This window comes from Oncorhynchus mykiss, chromosome 20 (genome assembly GCF_057628025.1).
Source record: "Oncorhynchus mykiss isolate SJ-2025 chromosome 20, ASM5762802v1, whole genome shotgun sequence".
In the NCBI taxonomy this organism is placed as follows: Eukaryota; Metazoa; Chordata; class Actinopteri; order Salmoniformes; family Salmonidae; genus Oncorhynchus; species Oncorhynchus mykiss.
Window position 1 is genome coordinate 28,244,568 of NC_143041.1, and position 21,018 is coordinate 28,265,585.

Below are 21,018 nucleotides of genomic sequence, written 5' to 3' on the forward strand. Positions count from 1 at the left end.
TAACCACTAAAACCAGCACCACACACAGTGTCACTCACATCAGGTCTGTTCTCAGAGATGGTAGTCATTATGCCCTCATAGAACATATTGATGAGTAGGTGTGTGTGTGCATGTGTGTGTCTTTTCCTTGGGTTTCAACATCATGGGAAGATTGATGATGTTCTGTTCACCACATCCCCACAACAACAAACGGTCGCTACGGGTGACTCTCTCTCTGTCCACACACACACACAGACACAAAAAGACACGTATGTACACACACACACACACACACACACACACACACACACACACACACACACACACACACACACACACACACACACACACACACACACACACACACACACACACACACACACACACACACACACACACACACACACACACACACACACACACACACACACACACACACCTACTGAAAACTGTCGAAACCGAACCAAACTCCATCTGGTTTAACTCAGCTGTGCTTACAGTAAACTATCAACAGAAGTCAGCCATTGTGGTTGTTGAAACAGTTAGCCAATTCATCAGGATGTATTTCTCATTGCTTCCCATCAGAATTGACACACCCACCCACGCATGCACGCACTCACACACACTCACACACACACACACACTGTGTATACAGTGAGTCTTTACAGTTCAGCCTAGCCCTGTTTTCTATGCCTCCGACAAAGCCTCTCCAACATTCCAACATCCTCATTTATTTGATGCAAATCTCTAATTTTGTGCGTTTTTCCCAGTGCCTTTTAAATACACCACGGTCTTACAGAAATACTCTCCAGCCAACAGCGGCACACCAGACCAGACTGCTTTGTTCTGGGGTATTTAGTGACATATGATGGCAGCCTTTTTAGGGTTATATATAAAAGACTACAATCCTCTGCAAAGGAGCAGATTGAGAAAGACTGTGGTAGGCCTAGAGGTTACACAAATAAGTTACAAAAAATGGATCCAACTCAATCTCCCAGGGAAAGGTTTGTACAGTTGTAATGGGGGAAATATTCAATCACTTAAATTCAGCTAGAACATAATGTTCTCCAAGATCCATAAAACAGTAGATGTTAAGAACTCTGTGAGTGATGTGTATTCAAATGGGCCATTTATGGAATACTGACAGAAAGAGTACTGCACAGCACCTAAAGACCACTTCAGTTCAGTATCTGTAAGTATGGTAAGTGGCTGTGTCATTGAGGCTGTAGTTACTGTAGTTACTGTTCCGAAGGAACCTACATGCCCTCCCTGCCCGTCAACAGTCTGGTGGTCCCATTCACAGGGCCAGAGACGAAGAAAAGTCACTCTGTGTACACCAGCACCTCCACACTCGTGGGCCCTCCAGGACTGCAGGAGAGGAGGGTGGCTGGAGGAGGGCTGGGGAGGTGAAACAGACAGGTAGACACACCTGAAGATAGAGTACAGTGTAAAACACATAAAACAGATTAATAAAGAGATGTATCCTAAACTTGCATATACTGTCCTAAAAACAGAGGTGATGATCCTGATAATACTGTATACCCCCGACCAGAGAGAGACATACTGTACAGTACATACCAGTGGAGGCTGCTGAGGGGAGGACTTCTCATAATAATGGCTAGAACGGAGTATTATGGCTGGAATGGGGTGAATGAAATGGTATGAAACACGTTTCACTCCATTCCAGCCATTATTATGAACCTTCCTCCCCTCAGCAGCCTCCACTGGTACATACAGTATTCACACACCCACACAAGGACAGAGAACATAAATACTAGTTGTAGTTGTGTAGTTGTGAAATTTAAGGTGAATAACGTTTTTATTGAGTTTAGAGTAATTAACACAATGCTTAGCATACTACACCCCACCCCCCACTCTTTCTGTAATTTTCATGATTCTTCCCCCCCCCCCCAGGGGATCAGATTGGGAATTAGGAACAGAATGGCTGGTTATTAATTTTTATATATTTCCTTATTTAAAAATACAAAAATGCTTGAGGGGCCCCCCTAGCCCCGGTATAGCGCCGTGCCTGATGGGTTCTCATATCTGTTGATAGTGATTAACGCTAGACTGGACTGGATGTACAAGGACCGAGGACACTTTATGTTTTTGTTTTCTGTCACACTGTGATTATGTAGCAGCTGATGTTGTGACTTCCTGCAAGTCTCTAGGCGGGTGTCACAGAACATTGGTGCTGTGAGATTACAATATAAGGGGCCTGCTTAGAGAAGGCAAGTTAGACTTTTTCTATGATTCTATGCTGGAGGTTGTCTCCCTGTTGAACTTGTAATTCATCCGAAATAATTTTGTATTAATTAAATCAACGACTGCTCTCCTTTTGTTCACCTGGAAATTCCCACTACAGTAGAGAAGGGGGGGGGGGGGGGGGGGGGGTATTATTTTTGACAATATCGCAATATATTTTTGGGCTAGCTGGCTTTGGCTGTACCTGCGCCAAAACTCAGGTATTTTTCCTTCTATAGCTTGTTCTCCATCTTGTTTCTAAATGAGAAGCCAACATGTTTTTAGCCCTTTATTTCCATGACTGGTCAAAGCTCACTTTCTCATGGCTCTCACATCCCTGCAGAAGACTTGGTGAGCAATATTTTTGGAACATCGAATAGCAATAAAATCGCAGTATCGAGTCGCAATACGTATAGAATCTTGAGAATCGCAATACATATTGTATCGGTACCTAAGTATCGTGATAATATTGTATTGTGAGGTCCCTGGAAATTCCCAGCTCTAATAAATAAGTTGATTGATATCATGAGTGCGCGTCTTGACTCCCCATTCCTCTTCGCCTCCACTTGGATGACACCGCACCACCACACAACTGTCATCATAATCACTTTCAGATTTACTACAGCCCACCACTAAACTCTCTCTCTCTCCTTCCTTAGCTACTCCTTTTTTCCCCTGATCCCTGTCCCTCTGCCACCTCCTCTCCCTCCTTCCCTCTCTCACCGTGTGTGTGTTCTGGTTACCGTGTGGGCGACCAGTTTACAGTGAGTGTGTGACCAGGTTACTCCCTATGAGGGGCGCTGTCCTGGACACATACGCACACACATCACATACACAGACAGCAAACACATTATGAAAATGTGATTTACATTTACGATGAAGCATTGAGGTACAAAGGAAAACATGGTCAATTGTTTCACACACACACACACAGCAGACTCACAGTGAGTGTGTGTCCCTCTGCAGGCAAACCAGAGGTCTCTGTGTGGCCCAGCTCCAGATGATGACCTCTACATCATGTCCGTAGCAACGACCCCCAGGGCAGGGCAGTGGTCAACCGCCAGGATGTCAGCTCTGTGTTGCTGACCCAACTCCCAAGACATGTCTGCCCTCACATCCCACACACAAGAGGCCATATTGGAACCATGCGTTCACCAAAATAAAACATGGCATCCATTCAAATTGGAAAACAAACCAAGTTTGCCTCTGTATGTAGTATGTATGACGAGTGATACAAAGTACGACCCAGAAGTCATTCTTTGAGTCAACCAACTGTTGGTCAACCAACTGTTGGTTAAAAGCATTTATTTTTTATTTTATTTTTACCCCTTTTTCTCCCCAATTTCATGGTATCCAATTGTTTTAGTAGCTACTATCTTGTCTCATTGCTACAACTCCCGTACTGGCTCGGGAGAGACGAAGGTTGAAAGTCATGCGTCCTTCGAGCCGCACTGCTTCTTTACACAGTGCGCATCCAACCCGGAAGTCAGCCGCACCAATGTGTCGGAGGAAACACCGTGCACCTGGCAACCTTGGTTAGCGGCCCGCCACAGGAGTCACTGGTGTGCGATGAGACAAGGACATCCCTACCCTCCCTAACCCGGACGACGCTAGGCCAATTGTGCGTCGCCCCACGGACCTCCCGGTCGCGTCCGGTTACGTCCGAGCCTGGGAGCGAACCCAGAGTCTTTGATGGCACAGCTGGCGCTGCAGTACAGCGCCCTTAACCACCCGGGAGGCCCAGTAAGTAAGCATTTCATGGTAAGATCTACACTTGTTGTATTCGGCACATGTTACAAATAAAGGTTGATTTGATTTGATTCACTGATATAGTTTACATACACCACCTCTTAGCCAAGTTGCTATAGCATAAAAAGGATGTGTTCCTCAAACCCCACCAGGTTCTGCTGATGTCTTACATATATATAAATAGATATTAATTAATGAAAGCTCTCTTGTAAGGAAGGTATGTGTCTGGTACCTCTGAGTGGAACCACATGGAGCAGACATGGTCTGGCGGTAGTGTAAGATAACACTGGTGTTGAGGTGTGGTGGACTTTTTCACCAGAGAGTGCAGTATAGGTGTTTATACTGGCTGGAACACATGCACTTTTCATTGACAAAGAAAATGTGTGTGTGAATGTACCTTAGCCCCTGTGATGTCATACTAAGCGATCTGTTGGCTCCACCCCACAGCCAGGAGCTAATTGTCATGGAGACAGGTGATCCCTGTGACCTCTGAGAAGGTGGCATGCTCTAGCTTGTGTAGGTTGACGCCGCTCAGTAGGTTCCACACCTTTTAACAGACAGAAAAATCACATCACAGTAAACTACATCTGTGTCCATCTAAAGTTGTTTCTAACTTAATCTTAGTCAATCCACCCCCCTCAGAGAGAGATACACAGCTACATGTGAGCTCTCACATTTTTCAGCATGTTTTTTACAAAAGGATAGATTTGGAGTTAGATAAACTTGGATTTTTCGGCAAGGACATGTGCAGGATGCTACCCTCCACAGCATGGCCTTTGCTCCAGATCAAAACTCCAAACCTACAACCTAATTTTGACCAAAATTAACCGGAGAGATTACTGCTACCAAGGTTTCCTTTTTCCAAGCTATACGGAAGGTGCTCAAGCGAACAAACAGCAGAAACTTGAGGACACCATCCAGTGAGTAGTGTTTGTTCTGATGCTATTTTGAAAGCCAAGAAGAAAAAGACATTTAAAAAATGAAAAATAAAGTACATTACAATGATATATTTTACTTTATGGGGACTGAATACTTAGTTAAGGCTGCCAGGCTTGCAAGGACAGACCAGATACAACTTCAATTAGCACTGAGGTGTGAAGTAAAAGGTGTCGAGGCCTTTGGGCCCAACAAGTGGCAGGAGTCTTTGAAGCGTCCTCTGAAGCCCCCTCCTGCTGTTCAAAGACCATTCACTGGCATTTTCTACAAGACATCTGCCCCCCAGAAATAACAGCTTCTCGATTGGATTACACCTGGCGATCTGTTCACCGTCTGCCCTGGCCTGTCTCCCTCTGTCTGGTACAGGTACCCCCACCACACTCCCCCCTCTCTCCCAAGCTTTCACTCGCCTCCAGCAGACACACACTGTTGGGGCGAGTGACTCTGAACTTACAATGGCTAGCCCCAAGTTGTTATTTATTTAATTTTTTTCTTGTGCATTTTGCTGTTTGCCTTATGACTCCTGCATGCTTCGTTGACTTCAAACTTTCTTTACCCAACTGTGGGACAGACTGCTGTACAATATGATCTTGTTGCCATCTGATGCACAATCAGATATCATAAATCAGCACTGCAGAGCTCTCCCTGTCCTATGCCGTGCCTTGACTGTATTACTGTTGATGATATCTGGAAATGTGCATGTAAACCCTGGCCCATCTACTGTTGCTAGCCACCATTCTGACGTGTGCTCTGATATCTGCTTCACTGATTTCTGCTCTCGTAAAAGCCTGGGTTTTCTGCACGTTAACACTAGAAGCTTATTACTTGAAATGGATCAATTGAAAGTGTGGGTTCACAGCTCCAATCCAGATGTGTTGATCATTACTGAGACGTGATTAAGGAAGAGTGTTTTGAATACAGATGTTAACCTTTGTGGTTATAACCTTTTTCGGCAAGACAGATCTTCCAAAGGTGAGGGGGGGGGGGGGTCTTTACCAAGGCTCACCTTCAGTGCTCAGTTGTCTCCACCAAGTCTGTCCCCAAACAATTTGATTTGCTGGTTTTAAGCGTTACACTTTCAAATAGCTCTTTGTTGACTGTTGCTGGGTGCTATCGTCCTCCATCAGAACTGGCCTGTACCCTACCTGTCCTAAGCTCTCCCTGGCCCCTTACACTAAGTCTGAATTTGTCCTGCTAGGTGACCTAAACTGGGACATGCTTAAACCACCTGACCAAGTCCTAAAGCAATGGGACTCCCTAAATCTTTCTGAGATTATTACCAATCCCACAAGGTATGACTTAAAAACAGGTTCAGCCCCTGGTTTGATCGTGAACTTGTAGAGTTACTCCACCGCAAGAATTACATTTTTCGAAAGGCTCCGCACACACATACTCAGACTGACTGGCTCTCGTTTAGGCAAATGAGAAATAAGTGCACTCAGGCTATCCGGAAGGCCAAAGTTAATTACTTTAAGGAGCAGTTCTCTCTCTGTGGGTCTAACCCCAAGAAGTTCTGGAAAACGGTTAAAGACCTGGAGATAAACCCTCCTCCTCACAGCTTCCCATGTCTCTTAATGTTGATGATGTGGTTGTTACTGACAAGAAGCACATGGCTGAGCTCGTTAATCACCACTTCATTAACTCAGGATTGCTATTTGACTCAGCCATGCCTCCTTGCCCGTCCAAAATTTCCTAATTTCCCACCCCTTCTAATGCGACTATCCCCGATGCTTCTCCCTCTTTTTCCCCTACCCCACTACAAAGTTTCTCCCTGCAGGCAGTCACTGAGTCCGAGGTGCTAAAGGAGCTCCTTAAACTTGACCCTCAAAAAACATCTGGGTCAGATGGTTTAGACCCTTTCTTCTTTAAGGTTGCTGCCCCTATCATCGCCAAGCCTATCTCCAATCTTTTTAACCTGTCTCTCCTCTCTGGGGAGGTTCCCATTGCTTGGAAGGCAGCCACAGTTTGTCCTTTATTTAAAGGGGGAGATCAAGCTGATCCTAACTGTTATATGACTATTTCTATTTTGCCCTGTTTATCAAAAGTGTTGGAAAAACTTGTCAAAGACCTTGATGACTATAGTATTCTCTCGGGTATGCAAACTGGTTTCCGCTCAGGTTATGGATGTGTCACTGCAACCTTAAAGGTCCTCAATGATGTCACCATTGCCCTTGATTCTAAGCAAAGCTGTGCTGCTATTTCTATTGACTTGGCCGAAGATTTTGATACGGTAGACCATTCCTATCCTTGTGGGCCGGCTAAGGAGTATTGGTGTATCTGAGGGGCCTTTGGCCTGGTTTGCTAACTACCTCTCTCAAAGAGTGCAGTGTATAAAGTAGAGGTCGACCGATTATGATTTTTCAACGCCAATACCGATACCGATTTATTGGAGGACCAAAAAAAGCCGATATCGATTAATCGGCCAATTTTTTATTGTATTTATTTGTAATAATGACAATTACAACAATACTGAATTAACACTTATTTTAACTTAATGTAATACATCAATAAAATCAATTTAGCCTCAAATATATAATGAAGCATGTTCTATTTGGTTTAAATAATGCAAAAACAAAGTGTTGGAGAAGAAAGTAAAAGTGCAATATGTTCCATGTAAGAAAGCTAATGTTTAAGTTCCTTGCTCAGAACATGAGAACATATAAAAGCTGGTGGTTCCTTTTAACATGAGTCTTCAATATTCCCAGGTAAGAAGTTTTAGGTTGTAGTCATTATAAGAATTAGAGGACTATTTCTCTCTATACGATTTGTATTTCATATACCTTTGACTATTGGATGTTCTTATAGGCACTTTTAGTATTGCCAGTGTAACAGTATAGCTTCCATCCCTCTCCTCGCCGCTACCTGAGCTAGAACCAGGAACAGATCGACAACAGCCACCCTCGAAGCAGCGTTACCCATGCAGAGCAAGGGGAACAACTACTCCAAGTCTCAGAGCGAGTGACGTTTGAAACGCTATTAGCACGCACCCCGCTAACTAGCTAGCCATTTCACATCGGTTACACCAGCCTAATCTCACTGGCAATGCGAAGAGCTGCTGGCAAAACGCACGAAAGTGCTGTTTGAATGAATGCTTACGAGCCTGCTGCTGCCTACCATCGCTCAGTCAGACTGCTCTATCAAATATCAAATCATAGACTTAATTATAACATAATAACACACAGAGATACAAGCCTTAGGTCATTAATATGGTCGAATCCGGAAACTATAATTTAGAAAAACAAAATGTTTATTATTTCAGTGAACGTTACGTATTTTATCTGACGGATGGCATCCCTAAGTCTAAATATTGCTGTTACATTGCACAACCTTCAATGTTATGTCATAATTACGTAAAATTCTGGCAAATTAGTTCGCAATGAGCCAGGCGGCCTAAACTGTTGCATATACCCTGACTCTGCGTGCAATGCACGCAAGAGTAGTGACGCAATTTCACCTGGTTAATATTGCCTGCTAACCTGGATTTCTTTTAGCTAAATATGCAGGTTTAAAAATATATACTTCTATGTATTGATTTTAAGAAAGGCATTGGTGTTTATGGTTCGGTACACGTTGGAGCAACGACAGTCCTTTTTCGCGAATGCGCATCGCATCGATTATATGCAACGCAGGACACGCTAGATAAACTAGTAATATCATCAACCATAACTAGTGATTATGATTGATTTTATTTATATATTTTTTTTATTTTTATAAGAGAAGTTTAATGCTAGCTAGCAACTTACTGTGGCTTCTTACTGCATTCGCGTAACAGGCAGGCTCCTCGTGAGGCAGGTGGTTAGAGCGTTGGACTAGTTAACCATAAGGTTGCAAGATTGAATCCCTGAGCTGACAAGGTAAAAATCTGTTGTTCTGCCCCTGAACAAGGCAGTTAACCCACCGTCATTGAAAACAAGAATGTTCTTAACTGACTTGCCTAGTTAAATAAAGGTGTAAAAAATAATAATAATTTAAATCGGCAAAATTGGTGTCCAAAAATACCGATTCCGATTGTTATGAAAACTTGAAATCGGCCCTAATTAATCGGCCATTCCGATTAAGCGGTCGACCTCTAGTATAAAGTCAAAAAATCTGCTGTCTCAGTCACTGTCTGTCAACCAAGGGAGTAGAGGTAGTCACCCCATACATGAGGTAGTCACCCCATACAAGTACTTGGGAGTATGGCTAGACGGTGCACTGTCCTTTTCTCAGCACATATCAAAACTGCAGGCTAAAGTTAAATCTAGACTTGGTTTCCTCTATCGTAATCACTCCTCTTTCACCCCAGCTGCCAAACTAACCCTGATTCAGATGACCATCCTACCCATGTAAGATTACAGAGACATAATTTAGAGATGTTAGATGTTTTTTTACCATTCGGCCATCAGATTTGCCACCAATGCTCCTTATAGAACACTCCTCTATGCTCCTCTGTAAACTGGTCATCTCTGTATACCCGTCGCAAGACCCACTGGTTGATGCTTATTTATAAAACCCTCTTAGGCCTCACTCCCTCCTATCTGAGATATCTACTGCAGCCCTCATCCTCCACATACAACACCCGTTCTGCCAGTCACATTCTGTTAAAGGTCCGCAAAGCACCTTTTTCAGTTGGCTGCAGCTAGCGACTGGAACGATCTGCAACAAACACTCAAACTGGACAGTGTTATCTCAATCTCTTCATTCAAAGACTCAATCATGGACACTTGCTGACGGTTGTGGCTGCTTTGTGTGAGGTATTGTTGTCTCTACCTTCTTGCCCTTTGTGCTGTTGTCTGTGCCCAATAATGTTTGTACCATGTTTTGTGCTGTTACCCTGTTGTGTTGCTACCATGTTGTTGTTATGTAGTGTTGATACCATGCTATGTTGTTGTCTTAGATCTCTCTTTATGTGTAGTGTTGTGTTGTCTCTCTGGTTGTGGTGTGTGTTTAGTCCTATATTTATATTCAATACATTTTTCATTTTTAATCCCAGCCCCCATCCCCGCAGGAGGCCTTTTGCCTTTTGGTTGGCCGTCATTGTAGATAAGAATTTCTTCTTAACTGACTTGCCTAGTTAAATAAAGGTTCAATAAAAATACAAATAATGAAGGAGAAGGTCTTAACAGATACTTGGAGAATGTATCCTGCTTTTCTCCTTTTCTTAAAATAGTTATCAGACATTGTCACGACTCCGACTGAAGGTGGCTCCCCTTCCCGTTCGGGTGGCGCTCTTCCCGTTCGGGTGGCGCTCGGCGGTCGTCGTTGCCGGCCTACTAGCGGCCACTGATTATTTCCTCCCCCTCCTTATGTGTTTATTGAGTGCACCTGTTTTGAGTTGGGTATAATTAGTGAGGCTTTATTAGTCAGCCGGCCCGCCTGGTTCCTTGTGCGGGATTAATTATTGTGACCTTCTGTTTTGTGTAAACTTGTGTGCACGTCCGTGGGTTACGTGTTTTCCCATTTCGTGGGTTTTGCTGGACAGTTTAAGTCCCCCTGTTTGGGGCGTTTGTTTTGTTATACGCCCTGTGTTTTCGTGGGGTTGGCTTATGTTCGCCGTTTTTGTGCATTAAAGTAGCACTCCCCTGAACTCTCTGCTTCCTGCGCCTGACTTCTCACCCACTACACTCAGAACGTTATAGAATCCCGCACCCTGAGGAATGGAGTCAGCAGGAGCAACAGCCAATCCCCTCCCATCGATGGAGGAAAGGGTTCTACATCATACCACCGTTCTCCATCGGATCGGAACGGCTATGGATCAGGTGATGGAGAGACTGGACCGATGGGAGAGAAGTGGTCTCCTCTCTCCACCTTCGGGCCCCCCCCACAGGACTCCCCATCTCCCGACTCCAGCACCCTCCGTCTTACGCTCCCGAGGGTCTATGATGGAGCGGCGGCGGGGTGCCAGGGGTTCTTACTCCAGCTGGAAACCTGGCCACCGTCAGACCCACTCCCTCGGGAGCGGAGAGGGTGAGTGTCCTCATCTCCTGCCTCATAGTTCGTGCTCTGGAGTGGGCGAACGTAGTCTGGAATGGCCCAGACTCAGTGAAGGAGCACTACCCAGAGAACGACTATTCCATCTCCGGCAGGAGAAGAGGAGCGCCCAGGATTACGCGTTGGAGTTCCGGACCTTGGCAGCAGGATCTGGGTGGAACGACAGGGCCCTTATCGACCACTACCGGTGTAGTCTCCGGGAGGACGACCGCAGGGAGCTAGCGTGTCGGGACACCGCTCTTTCCCTGGATGAGCTGATTGACATGTCCATCCGACTGGACAATCTGCTGGCTGCCCGCGGGCGTTCGGAGAGGGTCCTGTGTGTTCCACCACCCAGCACCTCCACTCCCGTTCCGATGGAGTTGGGAGGGACTGTGCCTAGGGGTAGCGGAGGAGGAGGCTCCCTCTGCACCAGCTGTGGTCGGAGAGGACACACGGCTGATCGGTGCTGGGGGGGTCCATCTGGGAGTCGAGATGGCAGGCGGAACATTTCTCGATCACCCCAGGTGAGTCAGCACCAAACTCACCCAGAACCCCCTGTTGGTCACATGTTTGTCTTGATTTTTTTTCTTACATTTTTCCCCTCTTCCCAGCATAGGGCGCTAGTCGATTCAGGTGCAGCTGGATCGCGGACTTGCTATTATGGATCGCGGACTCGCTATTAAATTAGGTGTTCCGCTTGTGCCGATAGATTCTCCCTTTCCCGTGCACTCCCTAGATAGCCGGCCATTAGGGTCAGGGGTGGTCACGGAGACCACGGTTCCACTGGACATGGTAACGCAGGGGAATCATAGGGAGCGTATCAGTCTCTACATTATTGATTCGCCTGCGTTTCCAGTGGTGCTAGGGATTCCCTGGCTGGCCCGGCACAATCCTAAAATTTAGTGGAGACAGGGGGTTCTCCAGGGGTGGTCAGAGGAGTGTTCTGGAAGGTGTCTGGGAGTTTCCATCGGTGCCACGTTGGTGGAGAGTCCAGACCAGGGTCCCACGGTGTGCATTCCCCCCGAGTATGCCAATTTGGCAATCGCTTTCAGTAAAAAGAAGGCGACTAAATTACCACCACATCGACCGGGAAGGGATTGTGCGATAGATCTCCAGGTAGACGCTGCTCTTCTCAATAGTCACGTGTACCCATTGTCCCAAGAGGAGACGTTGGCTATGGAGACATATATCACGGAGTCTCTGGGACAGGGGTACATTTGGTCCTCCATCTCACCCGTCTCCTCGAGTTTCTTTTTTGTGAAGAAAAAGGAGGGAGGTTTGCGTCCGTGTATTGATTATAGAGGTCTAAATGCCATCACAGTGGGGTTCAGCTACCCACTACCTCTCATTGCTACGGCAGAAAGCAGTTCTTCACAAAATTGGATCTCAGGAGCGCGTATAGCCTGGTGCGTATTCGGAAGGGAGACGAGTGGAAAACTGCATTTAGTACCACATCGGGCCACTATGAGTACTGCGTCATGCCGTATGGGTTAAAGAATGCTCCAGCCGTTTTCCAATCCTTTGTAGACGAGATTCTCAGGGACCTGCACAGGCAGGGAGTGGTTGTTAATATCAATAACATTCTGATCTACTCAGCCACTCACGCCGCGCATGTGTCTCTGGTACGCAGGGTGCTTGGTAGACTGCTGGAGCATGACCTATACGTCAAGGCTGAGAAGTGTGTGTTCTCCAAACAAGCCGTCTCCTTTCTGGGTTATCGCATTTCCACCTCGGGGGTGGAGATGGAGGGTGACCGCAGTAAGGCCGTGCGTAATTGGCCGACTCCGACCACGGTAAAAGAGGTGCAGCGGTTTTTGGGTTTTGCCAACTACTACCGGAGGTTTATCCGGGGTTTTGGCCAGATAGCGGCTCCAATTACCTCACTGCTGAAGGGGGCCCGGTGCGGTTGCGGTGGTCAGCAGAGGCGGACGGAGCTTTCAACAAGTTGAAGGCGCTGTTCACGGATGCACCCGTGTTGGCGCATCCGGACCCCTCTCTAGCATTCATAGTGGAGGTGGACGCGTCCGAGGCTGGGGTGGGTGCCGTGCTATCACAGCGCTCGGGTACGCCACCAAAACTCATGATGTGGGGGACCGGGAGTTGTTAGCGGTGGTCAGGGCTCTGAAGGTGTGGAGACACTGGCTTGAGGGGGCTAAGCACCCCTTTCTCATCTGGACCGACCACCAAAATCTGGAGTATTTTCGGGCAGCTAGGAGACTGAACCCGCGTCAGGCAAGGTGGGCCATATTTTTCACCCGATTCCGGTTCACTTTATCGTATAGACCGGGCTCCCAGAACGTGAAGGCGGACGCACTGTCCCGCCTTTACGACACGGACGATAGGTCCACCGAACCTACTCCCATCCTTCCCGCCTCAAAGCTGATAGCACCAGTGGTATGGGAGGTGGACTCGGACATCGAGCGGGCGTTATGGGCTGAACCCGCGCCTCCTCAGTGTCCGGCGGGGCGGAAGTACGTGCCGCTTGGTGTTCGGGACCAACTGATTCGGTGGGCTCACGTCCTACCCTCCTCGGGTCACCCTGGGGTGAGGAGGACAATGGGGAGCCTTCAGGGGAGGTATTGGTGGCCTATCTTGGCTAGGGACGTTAAGGTTTATGTCTCCTCCTGTTCGGTATGCGCCCAGAGTAAGGCTCCTAGGCACCTTCCTAGAGGGAAGTTACAACCCCTCCCCGTTCCACAACGGCCATGGTCACATCTATCCGTAGATTTCCTGACCGATCTTCCCCCGTCTCAGGGGAACACCACGGTTCTGGTGATTGAAGTCCTGCCGTCTCCTCCCGTTGCCCGGTATCCCTACAGCCCTACAGACTGCGGAGGCATTATTCACCCACGTCTTCCGGCACTACGGGGTGCCGGAGGACATCGTTTCTGATCGGGGCCCCCAGTTCACGTCCCGAGTATGGAGGGCGTTCATGGAGCATCTGGGGGTCTCGGTCAGCCTGACCTCCGGTTATCACCCCGAAAGTAATGGGCAGGTGGAGAGAGTAAACCAGGAGGTGGGTAGGTTTCTGCGGTCGTACTGCCAGGACCGGCCAGGGGAGTGGGCGAGATACATCCCCTGGGCCGAAATGGCCCAGAACGCACTACGCCACTCCTCTACTAATGTGTCCCCCTTTCAGTGTGTGTTGGGGTACCAGCCGGTCCTGGCACCGTGGCATCCGAGCCAGACCGAGGCTCCTGCGGTGGAGGAATGGGTGCAGCGCTCCAAAGAGACCTGGAGGGCCGTCCAGGAATCCCTTCAACAAGCTAGTGGACGGCAGAAAAGGAGTGCTGACCGCCACCGCAGTGAGGCCCCCGTGTTTGTACCGGGGGACAGGGTCTGGCTCTCGACCCGAAACCTGCCACTCCGCTTGCCCTGTCGGAAGCTTGGGCCGCAGTGTGTAGGGCCTTTCAAAGTCCTGAGGAGAATAAACAAGGTGTGTTATCGATTACAACTCCCTTCCTATTATCGTATTAACCCCTCGTTTCATGTGTCTCTCCTCAGGCCGGTGGTAGCTGGTCCCCTCCCCTCCCCTAGTGAGGTGCCGGAGGTCCCTCCTCCCCCTCTGGACATCGAGGGGTCCCCGGCGTATACGATACGGGCCATTCTGGACTTGAGACGCCTGCAGTACCTCGTGGACTGGGAGGGGTACGGTCCGGAGGAGAGGTGCTGGGTACCGGTGGGGGCCATTTTGGATCCGTCAATGTTGAGGGATTTCCATCACCTCCATCCGGATTGCCCTGCGCCTCGTCCTCCGGGTCGACCTTGAGGCCGGTGTCGGCGAGCTGACACCGGCCTCGCGTCAAGGGGGGTACTGTCACGACTCCGACCGAAGGTGGCTCCCCTTCGTAGCACTCCCCTGAACTCTCTGCTTCCTGCGCCTGACTTCTCACCCACTACACTCAGAATGTTACAGACATCAGTAACATGGTTGGATGGGTGAAAGCAAAGGCTCCACTGCATAAAGCTACAGTTGCTTTAACCAATCCAGGTTGTCAGTTCAGTGATAACAAAAAAATATGGAGAGAGATTAATTGATCATTTGCAAACAGGGTCCTTGAGAAATTCTGGTTCTGTTGCGTGCTACAGTGATGAGTCTTCTGTGGGAGGAGTCTATCCCCATCTCTTCCTCTCCGTGAACACTGGTGATCTTCAGACTCAAGAGTCCCTATTTCTACGTCCCACAGTGATACAGACAAGTCATTACATCCGGCGATGACCTACACACACATAGAAAAACACACGATACACACACACGGATTTAAACAGGCACGCACACACACACACAGACATAAACACACACATACAGTATGCACACTCTCGTGTGTGTATGTGTAGATGTGACAGTGTATATGTGTATAAGATTCCATACACTCCTGTTTCAGTGTGTTGTTGTAGAGGGCACAGGAGAGGGGGGCACCATGGCCTTGTCTCCCCTCTCCTCCCAAACTCTTATATGCAGATAACATCTATGCTGCCTGGGTGGCATGCAGGTTTTTAGCAAATTTCCGAAAAAGAACCCTTCACAAAAGATAGTGTCAAATCCCTTTTGTCTCTAATAGTGCTGAGCTGTCACGCCCTGACCTGAGTATTCTTTGTTTTCTTTATTGTTTTGGTTAGGTCAGGGTGTGACATGGGTGATGTATGTGTTTTTGTACTGTCTATGGGTTTTGTAGGTTTATGGGGTTGTTTATCATCTGGGTGTTTATATATATCTATGGTTGCCTAGATTGGTTCTCAATTAGAGGCAGGTGTTTATCGTTGTCTCTGATTGGGAACCATATTTAGGCAGCCATCTTCTTTGGGTATTTCGTAGGTTATTATCTATGTCTATGTCTAGTTGCCTGTGTCTGCACATTTAGATTATATAGCGTCACGTTCGTTCGTTTGTTGTTTTTGTGAGTTTGTTTCAGTGTTCTTTCTTCATTAAATATAGAACATGTATTCATATCACGCTGCGCCTTGGTCTCCTCTTTACGACGATCGTGACATGAGCGATTAACCGAAATGTCAGTTATTTTCCTACATCGGTTCAATTATTTGAAACCATTTCTTTCCTTTTTTTCTGAACTCAATGCTCACATTGCGCTGCAGTTTCTCAAGCGATAAATCAGATCATTGCCGAACTTTGAGATTTAGTAAGGAGTTGTAGTTTCCAACAGGCCAATGTTCTACATGGTTTAGCACAGAAAAGTGAATAATTAACTACAATGAAGCGGTTCCACAGTCTGACCGTAGGGTCCAGACCACACGTCCCAAACTGGTTAAGAGACCTGTTGAAGTCAAAACAGGTCACACCCTGCAGAGGAGGGAGAGAGGGGGTGAAGAGCGAGAGCGGGAAAGAGGGTGGGGGAGGAGAGGGAGAGAGAGGGTGGGCGAAGGAGGGAGGGAGGGAGAGAGAGAGAGAGAGAGAGAGAGAGAGAGAGAGGGTGGGCGAAGGAGAGAGAGAACAGCGGAAGAGAGACAGACATAGGGAAAGGGAGGTTAGGATTTATGGGTTACTTAATAAAATGTAGCATAACTAAAAATTCTAAAAATACTTCCTTTCCTATTAGTTTATAATTGGGAACTGTTGAGGACGGCTTCATTGTTCAACTGACCAAAGCTAGACAGTTTATTGCAGCACAAAATGTGCCCTCTCAGAAGCCATAACGACTAATAGAAAACATCCCCTCCCACTTGAATTACTTCTTCACATGTTTTCTCCCCAGTAAAAGCCATTATATATATATATTACATTGGTTATAGGGTGGGAGTCAACGACAGTGAGCAACATCTAATTTCTAGATAAAACACAGTTATTACTCAAAATAATTTTGACCAGGTGAGTTTCATCATTCTGCGGTGTGACGGTTGATCTCTGATGTTATTCATTACTCTCCATGACTACGTGTAGATTGCTACCATGAGAGAATCTGAATATGTCAGAGTTGACATTTCAACTTGACCTGGGTCAAGGTCACTCAGACCTTCTCTGTCTATTAAAACCCAACCTTGAGTGCTGTCAAAATCTGATAAAGAATGAGGCTGTGTGGTACATTAACAGCTACCCACTGCTTTTTGTATCATCCAATAGAAATGGTGGCACTTTATACCTTGCTTACTCCATAGTAACAACACAATAAATATGCATAATAATGTAGATACTATGTAATATTATTACCTTATTGATTTCCCACACTTAGGGTTTTCTCCTGAGTGATATGCATGATGAATACTGAGGAGGCTTCGCTGATCCTGTTGATTGGTTCCTGTTGGACTGCGGAGATTTTTTGGTAGAAGTCACCAATATCCTGGTAGGAGACATGTTCTCACCCATAATGCCAGTTAACCAATTTGTATCCTGTCACCAACCCTGGTCCTGGAGAAGTATGGGGTGTAGCTCACTTAGGAAAGAAGCCTGAAAAACACCATACCCTTTTGGCCCCAAGGAAGGCATGCTAACCACAGTGCCAAGACAAATAACTCCCTTGGAAGAGCTTGTAATGCAGCAAGCAATTATACAGTCATTGCAAGGTGTGCAGGGTTTTGTTCTAGCCCAGCACTAAGTAAATGGAGATAATGAGGCCTACCTGCATGTAGATTCTCTTCGGTGGTTGTCCTCACTGAAGGGGCTCACAAACAGCCCAGTGTGATGTTTGAGGAACCATAACAGATGGACCCCTCCCCTCTCATCTCCCCATTGCAGCAAACAGTGCAGCCCTGGTGACTGGGAGGAATAGTGGCCAGATTGGTCAAATGTTCAGATGGAACATTTATTTTAGCACAAAGAGAATCATAAATTTTAGCTGTACATTTGTGTCATACCAGTAGCAGAGAGAGATTGGGACATTACTGACAACAAGAGACACTCAGTCAAAAATGGAACTTCAATTTATCAAATCAAAAGCAAAAGTTACACTTTGAGTTTTTTAACAGTTAAAAGTCAGCTAGACACCAAACAAGTGGACGTCCTTAAAGCGGCTGGTCGTGGACACGTCAACAAAGTGGAGGTCCCTGCTGCTGGTTGCTACAGCGTCCTTGTGGACATTGAGCATGTAGACGAATCAGTGGTCCAGCCCCTGAACCTCCTTCTGTTAACCCCTTCCTCTGCAGGGTCTCCAGCCAGCTGGGGACATACATAATGTGTGTGTGTGGTGTGTGTGTCTGCTAACTCATTCACACATTATCCCACTCACCTTCATAGTCTAGAGGACATGTAGTCAGCGGTTCCACAGAGTGGGCAGCCCCTCTTTACTGACACAGATGTAACAGAGTGGGGGGGTAGAGCACCTCTAGGCCTGGAGGTGTTAGCTCTCTCTCTGCACTTCTGTAGCAGGCAGCTACACAGCTCCTTCCACTCACATGACACGTCAATCTATAAGAACAGCAGGACATTGGTGTGAACGAGAATTAGTTCTCAATAGATTTACTTGATGAAATTGGGTAAACAAACAAACAAACAAACAGCAAACAGTTAAAATATACATAACAAAGGGTTATAGTTAACATCAAATCAAATGTATTTATATAGCCCTTTGTACATCAGCTGATATCTCAAAGTGCTGTACAGAAACCCAGCCTAAAACCCCAAACAGCATGCAATGCAGGTATAGAAGCACGGTGGCTAGGAAAAACTCCCTAGAAAGGTCAAAACCTAGGAAAAAACCCAGAGAGTAACCAGGCTATGAGGGGTGGCCAGTCCTCTTCTGGCTGTGCCGGGTGGAGATTATGACAGAACATGGCCAAGATGTTCAAATGTTCATAAATTACCAGCATGGTCAAATAATAATAATCACAGTAGTTGTCGAGGGTGCAGCAAGTCAGCACCTCTGGAGTAAATGTCAGTTGGCTTTTCATAGCCGATCATTAAGAGTATCTCTACCACTCCTGCTGTCTCTAGAGAGTTGAAAACAGCAGGTCTGGGACAGGTAGCACGTCCGGTGAACAGGTCAGGATTCCATAGCCGCAGGCAGAACAGTTGAAACTGGAGCAGCAGCACGGCTTCACATGTTACCTCATTAAAGACCCTTTCCATCCATCTGCCCTGGCTGTCTGGACCAATCACAGAACTCATCCCTCCTTCTCCTCCTCCGTCTCTCCGTGCACCTCTCCAACTCCGCCGGGACCCTTGTCCGAGGGTATGTGATTGGTAACTGCGTCCCTCAGCAACAGCAAGTGTTCTAGTCTAGTTCTAGGGCTCCCAAGTGGCGCAGTGGTCTAAGGCACTGCATCTCAGTGCAAGAGGTTTCACTACAGTCCCTGGTTTGAATCCAGGCTGTATCACATCCGACTGTGATTAGGAGTCTCATAGGGCGGCGTACAATTAGCCCAGCGTTGGCTGGGGTAGGCTGTCATTGTAAATAAGAATGTGTTCTTAACTGACTTGCCTAGTTAAATAAAGGTTAAAATTAAAACATGTTTTGTTCTAGTTCCTCCTGAAGACAGGCATCCTGGCCTGCATCCCTGTAAATGGGAAATATTTACTGTCCCATTGCAGTAGACACTTTAGATACATATGAAACAGTCAATTATAGATAGGCACAACGTGTTTATTGGATAGATATAAATTCCATAAATAGTGTAGTGGCCATTCTGTGAGGCATAATATGAATGCCTTACAGAATATGAACATGTAGCACTCCCCTCTGGCAGCAGTAAGACTGCACACATTGTGACCAATTTCAAAGACTAGAGTAATTGGATCCAGATAACTAACCAATTTCATGTGGTAGGCCTCCTTGAAATTACTGTGTGAAAGTCACAAAAAACAAATGCGCTAAAAAGCGTTGTTGTATTGAGGTTGAAACTCAAGTTTCCTTGTATTGTATGTATTTAAAGTGTACTTGAAGAGAGACTTCACGTTGTGAGGGAGACTGCTAGGCATAGGGGTGCCCCTAAACCCCCGTCTCGTGTGTCGCCAACCATGATGAGGACAGGCTTGTTGGTCCCATTGCCATGGGAAACCACGGGACAATCAGTCACATCTCCACATTCTCATCTCTCTTCCTGGTTAATCTAGGCATGCATGAGTGTCCTTTTAGATCAGGGGCAGTTCTCGCAATCAACCCACCAGCAGGGATATGCAGTCAATGAGACAATGAAACTGTTTCTACTCCAAAAGGCTTTGGAATTAGAACTAAGATGTACATTTGCTCTACTCAGAGAGCTAGGTTTTTCAAAAACATGTTGATATCTTGATTTTCTGTAGAATGAAATCACAGGATTCACACACACAAAACTGAACTAGAACAGAGAAGATGAAAGGTATCTAAACACAATGCTAAACATGAAATGTGTATATAGACTAGACAGCATTTATAACTTCAACACTGATCTAAATTACAAATAGATAGCCAAAAAATTCAGATAGCCTGAAATTTCACTCTGAACCAAGCTCTAAAAACAACCTCAGTCATACATTTACATTTTCCCTCTGGATTCTTCCTTAGATGTGCTCCTCGTGAGCTTGTGGCCCAAGTTCCTCTGTTTGTGTATCCGAGTGAAGGATGCTGAAACACAAACTGAACTCAGTTCCTCACAACAGCCTAAACCCCATCTGAGAACTCTTTCTTTCCTCCTCTGGGTTTAAATAAGAGTTTTTGTCTCTCTCTCTCCCTCTGTCTTTTAGGACAAACCCAATTTCAGGTCAAACAATGCTGCTTATTCTCAGACAGGTGTGGAATGCTCAGATCCACAGATCAATATGTCATCTGTAACACACAACTTCCACCAACATGCTGCCGCATTTGTTTACAAGGTTGTAAAGTTACTTCGGTTTTCAAAGGTTAAATTCATTTCAAAGAACAGGTCACTAAGTGTTATTATTTTCAGGATTTGATCAACTGAAGAACAACTGAAGCACTTAATCATAAGAGATGACGAAAGTCAGATCTTTTGAGATGTTTCTGATTCAAGCATCCACAGCGAACTATATAGCTAGCTTTCGCCCAACAGTCTGTGGCTGGTTGATAATGTAGCTAGCTATTTTTAAGATCAAGTATGAGATCACTTTATTGGTCAATTGCACACAAGGTCCAAATGAAATTTGACTTCCACTTTTAACCCAACCCCTCTGAAAGACACACATACATATTTTTTGGAGAGGTGCGGGGGCTGCCACACTGGGCACTGTTGTTGTGGGGGGTTAAGTGCATTGCTCAAGGGGCACAACAGCAG

General features: G+C 46.4%; 1 pseudogene; it reads right to left on the bottom strand.

Annotated features, from left to right (window-relative positions):
- Positions 1 to 1,301: 1,301 nt before the first annotated feature.
- LOC149974548 (cilia- and flagella-associated protein 337-like) lies at positions 1,302 to 19,726 on the bottom strand (annotated as a pseudogene).
- Between the last annotated feature and the right edge of the window lie 1,292 nt (positions 19,727 to 21,018).